Source organism: Rhinoderma darwinii, chromosome 2 (assembly GCF_050947455.1).
Source record: "Rhinoderma darwinii isolate aRhiDar2 chromosome 2, aRhiDar2.hap1, whole genome shotgun sequence".
Classification (NCBI taxonomy): domain Eukaryota; kingdom Metazoa; phylum Chordata; class Amphibia; order Anura; family Rhinodermatidae; genus Rhinoderma; species Rhinoderma darwinii.
The window spans coordinates 305,687,643-305,700,146 of record NC_134688.1 but is presented as its reverse complement, the minus strand read 5'-3'; the positions used below and the strand labels follow the sequence as shown (position 1 = coordinate 305,700,146).

General features: G+C 40.2%; 1 protein-coding gene across 1 annotated transcript in view; it reads left to right on the top strand.

Annotated features, from left to right (window-relative positions):
- Nucleotides 1–8,773, top strand: part of TNNI1 (troponin I1, slow skeletal type) — a 72,858-nt gene extending 64,085 nt beyond the window's left edge. The window contains exon 6 of the mRNA XM_075850622.1: nt 7,973–8,773. The gene's annotated coding sequence lies outside the window, so the exon portion shown is untranslated. The remainder of the gene's footprint in view (nt 1–7,972) is intronic.
- Nucleotides 8,774–12,504: the final 3,731 nt, after the last annotated feature.

The window sequence follows — 12,504 nt, the reverse complement described above, 5'->3', positions numbered from 1 at the left end:
AAAAGAAACAAAATTCTTGAGAAAGTTCTCCATTACCTGTTTGATCCATTCCACTTGTCCATTAAATTGAGGATGATAGAAGAAAAGTCCAACTTGATTTCAAGTAAAGTGCAAAGTGCCCTCCAGAATCTTGAAGTGAGCTGTACTCCTCTATCAGACACAAAATGTTTAGGTAGTCCATGCAAGAAGAAGATGTGTTTAATAAATAGAGCAGCCAGATGTTTAGCTGAAGGGAAACCTGTAAAAGGAATAAAATGTGCCGTCTTCGAGAAACGGTCAACCACAACCAAAATCACAGTACAGTCAGAAGAGGGTAAATCAGTAATAAAATCCATAGCTATAGGAGTCCAAGGAGAATCTGGTACTGGCAATGGATGAAGCAATCCTGCAGGTCTTTCATGGGAAACTTTATTTTGAGTGCAGACATTGCATGCTGCCAGCGACAAAGGGTTTAATGTCCCAGGACAGAGAAGGCCACTAGTAATGATGACACAAGATCAAGTGTTTTCCTGACCGGAGAATTTGGAGAAATTATCCCAATGGAGAATTTGTTTTCGTAGACTGAGGGGAACAAAAGTTTTTCTAGGAGGAATGTTGATAATTTCTGCAGGTGCCACTGATAAAATATGACTAGGATCAATGATAAATTGAGGTTCAGGATCTTGATCATCTCAATCAAAAGAACGAGATTAAGCATCCGCCTTCACATTCTTGTCAGCAGGACGATAGTGGAAGAAGAAGTTAAATCATGAGAAGAACAAGGCCCAACTAGCTTGACGAGGAATAAGACGATGAGCTGTCTGCAAGTACAAGTTTTTGTGATCAGCATAGATAGTGATGGGATGATTTGCTCCTTCCAGTAAATGTCTCCATTCTTCCAGAGCCAACTTAATAGTCAAAAGTTTGCGGTCTCCAATTCCATAGTTTTTTTGGCAGGAGAGAAAGCCTGAGGAAAAAAATCTGCAGGAGAAGGTTTTCCCATTATCTTTTTATTTAAAATAGAACTGTGCCTACTCCTACAGATAAAGCATCCACTTCCAAGATGAATGGTTTACTTGGATATGGCCTATGTAATACAGAGGCTGAGGAGAAGGCCTATTTGAGTTGTAAAAATGCTGATTCAGTGTCAGGTGTCCAAATGTTTGCATTGAACCCCTTTTTGGTGAGGGCTGATATAGGCGCCCCTAAGGAAGAGAAATGAGGTATGAACTGTTGATAGAAGTTGGCAAATCCCAGGAAAAAGTTTAATTGCTTTGATTCCTTGATGATGTGGCCACTGTAGCCCTGCAGAAAACTTAGCAGGATCCATTTGGAGTCCCTGATCAAAGATTATATATCCAAGGAAAGGAAGACTGGATGAAGAGACATTTTTCTAGCTTGGTATTGAGATGATTCTCTCATAACCCCTTTAGGACACAGCCTGTTTTGGCCTCGAGGACACAGATGATTTTTTTCTAATCTGACGTGTCACTTTATGTGGTAATAACTTTGGAATGCTTTTACCTATCAAGCGATTCTGAGATTGTTTTCTCGTGACATATTGTACTTTATGTTCGTGAAAAAATTTGGTTGATAAATTCAATATTTATTTGTCAAAAACGTTAAATTGTAGCGAAAATTTGCAAAAATTAGCATTTTTCTAAATTTAACTTGTAAAACAGATAGTAACACCACACAAAATAGTTACTAGTTAACATCCCCCATATGTGTACTTTATGTTTGCATCATTTTTTTCACATCCTTTTATTTTTCTAGGACGTTACAAGGCTTAGAACTTTAGCAGCAATTTCTCATATTTTCAAGAAAGTTTTAAAAGGCTATTTTTTCAAGGACCAGTTCAGTTCTGAAGTGGCTTTGAGGGCCTTATATATTAGAAAGTCCCCATAAATCACCCCATTTTTAAAACTACACCCCTCAAAGTATTCAAAACCGCATTCAGAAAGTATTTTAACCCTTTAGGCGTTTCACAGGAATTAAGGCAAAGTAGAGGTGAAATGTACAAATAATTTTTTTTTTGTGAAATTCATTTGTAATACATTTTTTTCTGTAACACAGGACGTTTTAACAGAGAAACGCAGCTCAATATTTATTGCCCAGATTCTGCAGTTTTTAGAAATATCCAACATGTTGCCCTAGTGTGCTAATGGACTGAAGCAGTGGCCTCCAAAGCAAAGGAGCACCTAGAGGATTTTGGGGCCTCCTTTTTTTAGGAATATATTTTAGGCACCATGTCAGGTTTGAAGTGGTCTTGTGTTGCCTAAATAGTCGAAACCCCCCAAAAGTGACCCCATGTTGGAAACAACACCCCTCATGGCATTTTTCTAGGGGTATAGTTAGAATTTTGACCCCCACAGTTTTTTTGCAGAATTTAGTGGAAGTAGTCTGTGGAGATGAAAATCACCTTTTTTTCTGCGAAGACAAAGAATTTTTTCATTTTTACAAGGAATAAAGGAGAAAAAGCACCCGAACATTTGTAAAGCAATTTTTCCCAATTACGCCAATACCCCATATGTGGTCATAAACTGCTGTTTGGACTCACAACAGTGCTTAGAAGGGAAGGAGCGCCTTTTGGAATTTTTCTAGGGGTATAGTTAGCATTTTGACCCCACAGGTTTTTTGTAGAATTTATTGGAATTAAGCCGTGAAAATGAATATCAACATTTTTGTCCACTAAAATGTTGTATTTTTTAATTTTCACAAGAGATAAAAGAGAGATAAAAGAGTATAAGCACCCCAACATTTGAAAAGCAACTTCTCCTGAGTACGGCAATATCCCATATGTGGTCATAAATGGTTTTTTATTAGAAATTGATTAACCCCTTCAGGACTAATCCTTTTTTGTTTTTTCATTTTCGTTTTTTCACTCCCCGCCTTCCAAGAGCCATAACTTTTGGGGCTTATTTTTTGTGGGAGGAGTTGTAGTAACACCATTTAAAGTACCATAAAATGTACTGGGAAACTGAAAGAAAATAATTTGCAGGCTGAAATTGGAAAAAACTGTGATTCCTCCATTGTTTTTGGGGTTTTGTTTTTACGTCTTCCACTGTGCAGTAAAAACGACAACTTTAGTTTTATTCTGCGTCTCAATACGATTATGGTGATACCAAATATATATAGTTTTTTTTATATTTTACTACTTATACAAAGAAAAGATTATTTCTTTAAAAAAAAAATGGTTTTGTATCATCACATTCTGAGAGCCAGAACTTTTTTATTTTTTGGTCGATTGAGCGCTGTGAGGGCTTATTTTTGGCAGAATGAGCTGTAGCTTTTATTGCTACCATTTTATGGTACATACAACTTCTTTGTCACCTTTTTATTACATCTTTCTTAGAGCTAAGGTGACCAAAAACCCGGATTTTGGCGTTTTAAATGTTTTACTTCTTACAGCGTTCAACGTGCGCAAAAAATGAACTTTTTAGTTTATTCGGCGGGTCAGTGGGATTACGGCGATACCATATGTATATAGTTTCTTTTATGTGTTGCAGCGTTTGCACAATAAAATTACGTTTCTATAAAATAATTTATTTTCTGAGACACCATATTCTGAGAGGCGTAACTTTTTTATTTTTTAGTCAAAAAACCTGTGGGAGGTCTTTTTTTGGGGGGACGGGTTTTAGTTTTTATTGGTACTATTTTGAGGTAAATGCAACTTTTTGATCACTTTTTACTCTATATCTTGGGAGGGGTGGTGACCAAAAAATAGCGATGCTGGCATAGTTTTTCGTTTATTTTGTTCACCGTGCGTGAAAAATAACATTATAGTTTCATAGTTTTGGTTGTTACAAACGTGGTGATGCAAATTATGTGTACTTCTTCTTTAACATTATCATTTTTTTCCTATAATAAATGACTTATTATAGGAAAAAAAACAACTTTTATTTTTACACTTTTATAAAACATTTTTATTAACTTTTTTTTTTACTTTTTACACTTTACACAAAAGTTAGCGAAGTGTCAGGATTCTGAATAAACATCACGTCCTGGCTGGTAGTGATGTCTATTCACTGTCAGGACACTTCAGTAACGTTAATGTGTATGTATGTGGCTGCACATAGTGATCTAGTAAGAACACTATGTGCTGTGTAAATGAATGGAGAGAAGTGTATGACACTGATTGGTCAGCGTCATACACTTCTCTCCACAACGCCCTCTTGGTCAAAAAGTAAAACACGCCCAGTTGGGCATTACGAAAGTCATTAGCATAAAGCTAAAATAGGTCATAACTCCGTCAAAAATGATCGTTTTTCTAAATAAAAAACACTGCTGTAATCTACATTACAGCGTTGACCATATTATGAAGAAGATAGGCCACTTGTAATGTGGTGACAGAGTAATGTAATGTGGTGTAAAATTTCCATCTCTCGTGTTAAATGTGGTTTTCCATTCATCTCTTTCACGTATTCGGTTCAACTTGTAAGCATCCCGTAAGTTTAAATTATTGAAAATTTTAGCCCCTTGCAAACAGACAAAGTATTCAGAAGTCAATGGAAGTGGGTATTTGTTTTTTTTACTCTGATTTCATTTAGGGCGTGATAATCCATACAAGCACTTAAGGTTCTGTCTTTTTTCTCGACAAAGAAAAAGCCAGCTCCAGCAGGTTAAGAAGACTTGGGGATAAATCCCTTCTCCTGGTTTTACTTGAGGTATAGTGACATAGCTTATGTCTCAGGGACAGACGAGGGGTATACCCTACCCTGAGTAGGAGTAGAATTAGGTAACAAGTCAATGGCACAGTTGTACTATCTATGTGGTGGAGGAGAGTCTCCTTGATGTTTGCAGAATACATCCGCATAACTGGCATAAGGTTTAGGTAATCCTCCCTGGTTAGTTTCCATAACCTGAAGTATGGGAGGACGAATGACAGGCAGACATTGCAAATGACAGGTGTCATCCCATCAGATAATCTGAGCAGAAGTCCAGTCAATGACAGGTTAATGTTTCTGAAGCCAGGGCAGACCCAGGAGAAGATGACTGATAGAATTTCTTTAACATAGAATAAAATAGTTTCACGGAGAAGTGCTTTCACTTGCATAGATAATTTCCTATCCACAGAAGAAATTAAAAGTGGCTTGTCCAACGGAAGTACTGGAATTTTATAACGAGTAACCAGGGATTGGCAGAGAAAATTCCCTGCAGACCCAGAATCTAGAAATGCTGGTAGAGTGAAGTTAACTCCAGTAGTATACAAAATTATGTAGTATCGTCATATTTTAAGAGGCAGACTTACTGCCTAGAATAGCCTCTCCTATTTGCCCAAGGTGCTGGAGTTTCACGGTTTTACTCTCGCAATATAAACACAGGTTGTTGGTGCATCTTCTTAAACGTTCTTCAGCAGATAGTTTTATTCTCTCGACCTGCATGGGTTCGTCCGGAGAAGAAGTGGAGGCAAGAAAAGGTCTCTGAATGTAGGTGCCAGTCGAGGTACCTGACGGGCGTGGTCCATCTCCGGTTGATTCTCATGGAAGCATATATCAAGGAAGTACCCAAGGAACTACTCATCCAAAGTATTAGGAAATCCCACCCTGCCAACTCATCCTTGATGCGATCAACCAGACGCTCCCAGAAAGTAGCAACAAAAGCTTTATTGTTCCATTGAAGTTTTCTGAAGGTTACAAGGAAGGCTTGAAAATTATACATTATAGGGTCATTCCATTCCCATAGAGGAGATGCCAAGACAAGCACCTCACCAGACAGTAGAGATAGTCCACTTTAGCACAGTCTGAAGCAAATTGATGTGCCATTACCTCAAAATTGATTGTGCATTGTTACAAGAACCCCCTACAGGACTTGTAGTCGCCCTCATAGCATGGGGCTAGATGCATGGGAAAGTCTCCTATTAAAGACTCTGCCCATAGGAAGGACTTGGTACCAAAGTTAAACAGGGCCAGCAGGGATTGAAGTTGCCTTAGATTGACTTTCTTATCTAGCAAGAAAAGGTCAAGCAAAGTCTGTAAACGTGCCAACTTGTCTGGCCGAGTCGATCTCGATGCCCAAACAGGACATCACGGTATGAGGCCCTCGATCTTCTCCTCTGACAATGGAACGCCAAAACAGTCCATAAAGTAATGGAATGCATTCAACAATCTACTGTATTCCTTGGAGTCTATAGTACCTACAAACAGAAAAATATCAAGGTAATGTGTAATAGAACAGACAATAACCCATTCCAGGAATGAACTAAGCATCTCTGAAAATGGACCTACCAGTGGCAGCTGGTTTGGCTCCAGGTTTTCCCTTTTTTAAATCGAGCCACAACTCTTGGTACTGGCTCAGATACTATCATCTGCTGTATTGTAGGAGCTATGACCACGTCACTCACAGCAGGAATAGAAGAACCACGAGAGCGGAGGACTGGGGGAAGGGCATTACACCTATCAGCCAGACCGCTGACTGAACGCAAGTGAGAGTGGGACTGTTTGGGGGCTCGGAAACGGGTCTGTCCCTATCTCACTGTGGAAGCTGGGCTAGGACTCAAGTAGATGGGGCTAGCACATCTGTACTTCAGCCTACCTGATAAGGAGTCATCCTGTGGAGGAGGTATGGATGCGAGGGCATTATCACCAGTCTCCTGAACGAGTTGGGAAAGCCACCCTGTCCCATCAGCCGGAATCTTCTCCCTCAGTAGAAGCTGTTATCAGCCATGACTTGTAGCCATGCAAAGAATTAACCAGACTTAATGCTAGATGAGGGTGGGAGAAGCAAGTTTGCCTTATATAGATATTTCCCACCCTGTCACTCTAGGACATAGAGGGAAGCTCAGGAAAGAAAAGGGGTTGGGGGCTGTCCCTCCTTTTCTACCTTTAACCTTTTCACACAGTCCAAGGGCTGCTGCATTATTTTTTTTTATGCTGCCCAGCATGTATTAGAAGCTGCAGCACCACACAGGACATTATACAGCAGTAATGAGCAGTGTAGCTGAGAATTCAACGCTGGGTGAGACAGTAACGCTTACCAGGAAGCTGCAGCACATCTGTCTGTGTCTTTCTCACTCTGCTCCTGCTCTCAACTTCCCTCTACATAGACTTATATGGGCAGCAGATGTGTTTCTCACTCTGCTCCCTCCCCTATCCACAGACTTCTATGTGCAGCATAACTGTGTCTATCTCTCCTTATTCTGCTCCTCTCCTTAGACGTCTATGGGCATTGTGATCGTGTCTTTCTGTGCTCTTGTTCACTCCTCCACTCTCAATAGACTTATATGCGGCACTTTGGCAGAGACACCCCCCCCCCCCCCCCTGCAGTCTGTCTCCTCTGCTTTGTAAGGCTAAGGCTACACAGCTACTTTGGTCAGGACACAGTGTACTCGGTCAAAAATCACCACGTCGCCCTGCCTACATCACAGGTAATGAAAGTCAATGTGGTCACTTTGCAACCCACAAGTTGGCACGACCAGGACTCCACAGTCACAAGAAAAACAAGTCTGCTTCACTTCTTGCGACTATGGTGTCGCGGTAACTTGTGGGTTGCAAAGCGACCGCATTCACTTACATTACTGCGTTGTACGCAGCGTGACACTGGGATCTTTGTCGCTGCCAAAGTCGGCATGTAGCCTTAGCCTAACTAGAGTCTGCAACAGGGTGTGGACAGCAGATTACAGAAAGGGAGACACATAGTGGCAGAAACTTCACACAGAATTTGCATGGATAGAACAACAAAATTTTAACAGTAAGTAAATTATGAAATTGTTCAATATCAGTAATAATATTAGATTAGTACAAGTTGTTTGAAAAGTTAGTGTCCATTTAAATAACGTATGGCCTTATTTACAGTTTTTACATGATTTCGTTTGGATATGCTATAAATGACTTTGCATGGAATACCCTTTTATGCTATATTTACATATGTAATGCCTTATACTGTATCATGCATTATCTGTACATAATTTATCCTCTAAGGAGTTGTTAAAACAAATCTAAAATAAATTTAACTTGTTTTGATGTTAACATTTATTTTTTTTATTTTTTTTCAGAACTCCATGAGACCTTCAGTTGCTTCACTTCTTCTCATTGCTGCTTTTTCGCAACTTGTAGTTTGCTTTTGAGAACCATATCCTCATTCTGTCCTTTTAAAGGGGTTGTAAAGGAATAAAAATGGATTCTTCCTTCCTGCAACAGCACCACACCTGTCCATGGGTTGTGTCTGGTATTGCAGCTCAATGACGTGAACAGGGCTGAGCTGTAATACCATACCCAACCTGCAGGCAAGTATGGCGCAGTTTTTTGAAGAAAGAAGCAATTTTTTCTAATATTTTACAACCCCTTTAAAGAGAACCTGTCATGTTAAAATAGCAGTCCGATCTGCTGGTAGCATATTATAGAGCAGGAGGAGCTGTGACTCCTAAGCCTATATTAAGCAGAGGTTTAAATAAATTAATTACAAGTTCTACAAAATGTTTTCCAACAAAGCTATATATCAATATAACTGCTCAGCTCCCCCTGCTCTATATCATGCAGCCCGCAGATTGTACTGAACTTTCCACTTGACAGGTTCCCTTCAATACTTTCCTGCAACTGTCATGATAATCAAGTACACAGAAATTACTTCACTGTCATAATTCCCCACTAAACACCATTTTACAGTTTGAATATATATGTAATTTACATATGTTCTGGTCTCGATTATAATGCAAGTTGTAACCCAGGAACATGTAAATGCAGTGTATTTACCCAAATCTCCATATACATAAGTCCTATGTATATACTGTAAATGCAGTTCAAAGGAGGACATTCTGTGCTCTTTAAATGTACCTATAAAATGTATAACTGCTCTAGCCAATAAACATATTATTGTGTTCCTGCATCCATTGAAAATGCTGTGTTTTTATTATACTATAACACTATACTTAGATGTAATTGGATTACCAGCACATCCTTGGTAGGTCTATTTGCATATTTTAGGGAAGTAGGAAAAATGTGTACTTTTCCCAATTACATTCATTCATTTATTCATTCAGGCGTAGTTAAGGTGGGCCTTGCAGTGGATTTGCCCCATATATGGTACCATATAGTTGCCAGCAAGCCACTATGATATTTAAATACAGGGCTAGGGCGGTCCTGGTTGTAAAGAAGCCTAGTTATGACACTGCTTTTATATAGCCCTTGTGTATGGCTTAAAGAGCACATAACCAAAACTGACCTGGAAGATCTTATTAGGGGGCAGAGAGTTAAAATATACTCCAGATACGCTGATAATTCTTGTTCTGTTACAGAGATTACAGAGTTTACAGGAAAATATGTCTTGAGGGCCAGTGGAGTTGTGGGCTGAACATATATAGTGTCAGAGTACAGGACATAGCAAAGGCGGTGATAAGGTATGTGTTTTGGGTAGTAGGATGGAGGAATTGGCGCCACTTGCATTAGCAGCATGAGTTAATAACATTTTTAATTGTATTCAATAATAGTGTGGATATATACAATTTTGGCAGCAGACTCAATTTGAGGCTAGCTTTATTCTATGGACACTAAACTGGCAGCAAAAACTATTGGCATTTCAATGTGATTGGAACTAGTGTATCAGCACTACTATGCTACTGATAATTGGTCAATTGTGTGTGGCTCTTGTTATTACTTACTAATTCATCTGATTTGTTGCTATGGTTAAATCTTTGTCTGCAGTAGTTTATTTTTTTACCGTTTTTAGGTCCTCAACTCCAGGGACGATTTTTTTAATTGAATTGAAATTGCACCCCCCAGATCTTGATTGACATTCCCCTTTCTGTCAATCACTACCAGTCCCATCCAACTCTTGCAGATGTGCCGTAGCCTTGTACTCCCCTGGCATGCGCGGTGCAGCGATGATGCCAAGCAGAGTGCACCACACTGCACTGTGTGTGCCCATGAAGTACAAGGCAATGGCGCACCCAAGAAAGTTGAAGGTGACTGGTAGTGATGTAGAACAGCCAGAGGGATGTCAATCAAGCATGGGAAGTTGGGTATGGAGTCAGGGCTTTCTAACTCTTTAGGATAACGGCACTGCATATAGTGTGCACCATTTTAAAAGTAGATTTTATAGATTTCATTGCATCTGAAAAAAACATACAGGGGAATGTTTGGAAATATTATCAGGTCATGTATTAATGCATGGATTTATGTTCAAGGGGTTAAAACTACGTGACAGGTTCCGATGAAATATACAACGAAATGAAACAATTCCATCTGCCCTTTTGTTGTTATAAATATATCCTATATAATTGCAGCACCAGAACAAAGTACAGTACATAAATACAGCACCAGAACAAAGCTCAATACATATATCCAGTACCAGAACAAAGTTCAGTACATAAATACAGTACCAGAAACAAGCTCAGTACATATATACATATATATATATATACAGTGAAGGAAATAAGTATTTGATCCCTTGCTGATTTTGTAAGTTTGCCCACTGTCAAAGTCGTGAACAGTCTAGAATTTTTAGACTAGGTTAATTTTACCAGTGAGAGATAGATGATATAAAAAAAAAAAAAGAAAATCATATACCGTATATGTCGGCGTATAAGACGACTGGGCGTATAAGACGACCCTCAACTTTTACCCTTAAAATATAGAATTTAAGATATACTCACCATTTCGTGCAGGAGCGCTTCACTATGGCCATCGGCGGCAGGACCCAGGACTCTCTGTCTCTTTGAACTCGCGCATGCGCAGATAGGCTGCTTCATCGCGCGAGATCTGAGAGGCAGGGAATGAGAGGAAAGGGCGGGCCAGAGGATCTTACAGAGATGTTCCCTGGCGGCTAATACCGGCTTCCCTCAGATCCGTGGCGGATTCCGTGCATCCCGGGAGCCTGTGTACCGGACTGCAGGCTCACAAGGTAACACACAACCTGTGTGTAGACAATATGTAGACTAGGGATGTCACGATACCAGAATTTGGACTTCGATACCGATACTTCGTTTAGTATTGCGATTTCGATACCAATTTCGATACTTTTGCCAACAGTAATAAAAAAAAAATTCTTCCGTTTTCTGATGTGAGGCGCGACGTGTGATGAATTTTGAACGCGCCTCACATTAATAGTAATTAATCCCATCATGTTTCTCAGTCATATTGGGTTAATGTGCGAGGTACATGATGGGGTTAATTACTATTAATGTGAGGAACATGGAGGGTAAATTCATCGCACCTCGCGCCTCACATTAATAAGTGAATGAAAGCCGTGTTTATTTCATTTTTTTACAGCGTACAGATCATAAATGATGCAAAAACATTGTTGTCCGCGCCATTACTGAATGTGTGTATTTTATGTATTGAGACTTATTTTAATGTTTATTGTAAAAAAGGTGAAGGTGTATTTTTTTTAAAATTTAACAATACTTTGTTTTTACTTTATTTTTAAACTTTAATGTACTGACATATATCAGATATGTGCCAGTACATTAACCTGTGGACGGATAATACACAGGCAGTTGTTAGGACATACTTGGGTATGTCCTAACAACATGAAATATGGTAAGACAGCCCTGGGGTCCGTCAATAGACCCTGGGCTGTCTGCCCATATATGGTATGGCCCTCGATCGCGTCACAGGAATTCCCTGTGACGCGATCCAGGGGCATCCCCCCTTCTCACTTTCCCCTGAATGCTGCAGTCAGCTGTGATCGCAGCATTCAGGGGAATAACGGCGGAGATGAGCGGTTTCTCTGATCTCCGCCGTTATAGAGCGGGGCTGCGGCTGTGTAATACAGACATTGCCCCGCTCCTGACAGGAAGTGCGTGCGCGGTCAGCATGAGGAGGTGCGGCCGGCGCTGCACTAATGAGCGGCAGTTCAGGCACTGAAGACAGAACATGGGGGTGTTTTGTAGCGCGCCCGCCATGTTCTGTCTCCAGTGCCGCCGCTCATTAGTGCAGCGCTGGCCGCATTGCATCATCCTGACCCCGCGAACTTATCATGACTCAGGAGCGGGGCTGTGGCTGAATTACACAGCCGCAGCCGCGCTCCCATACATTCATGTGTTACTATACTGAGCTGTGCGGCTGCAACGTGCATCCCTAATGTAGACAATATCCGGCATATAAGACGACCCCACACTTTTGACATTTTTTTAAGGGTGTAAAAAGTCGTCTTGTACGCCGATATATACGGTAGTCAAAATTATATATATTTATTTGCATTGTGCACAGAGAAATAAGTATTTGATCCCCTACCAACCATTAAGAGTTCAGCCTCCTCCAGACCAGTTACACGCTCCAAATCAACTTGGTGCCTGCATTAAAGACAGCTGTCTTAAATGGTCACCTGTATAAAAGACTCCTGTCCACAGACTCAATTAATCAGTCTGACTCTAACCTCTACAACATGGGCAAGACCAAAGAGCTTTCTAAGGATGTCAGGGACAAGATCATAGACCTGCACAAGGCTGGAATGGGCTACAAAACCATAAGTAAGACGCTGGGGGAGAAGGAGACAACTGTTGGTGCAATAGTAAGAAAATGGAAGACATACAAAATGACTGTCAATTGACATCGATCTGGGGCTCCATGCAAAATCTCACCTCGTGGG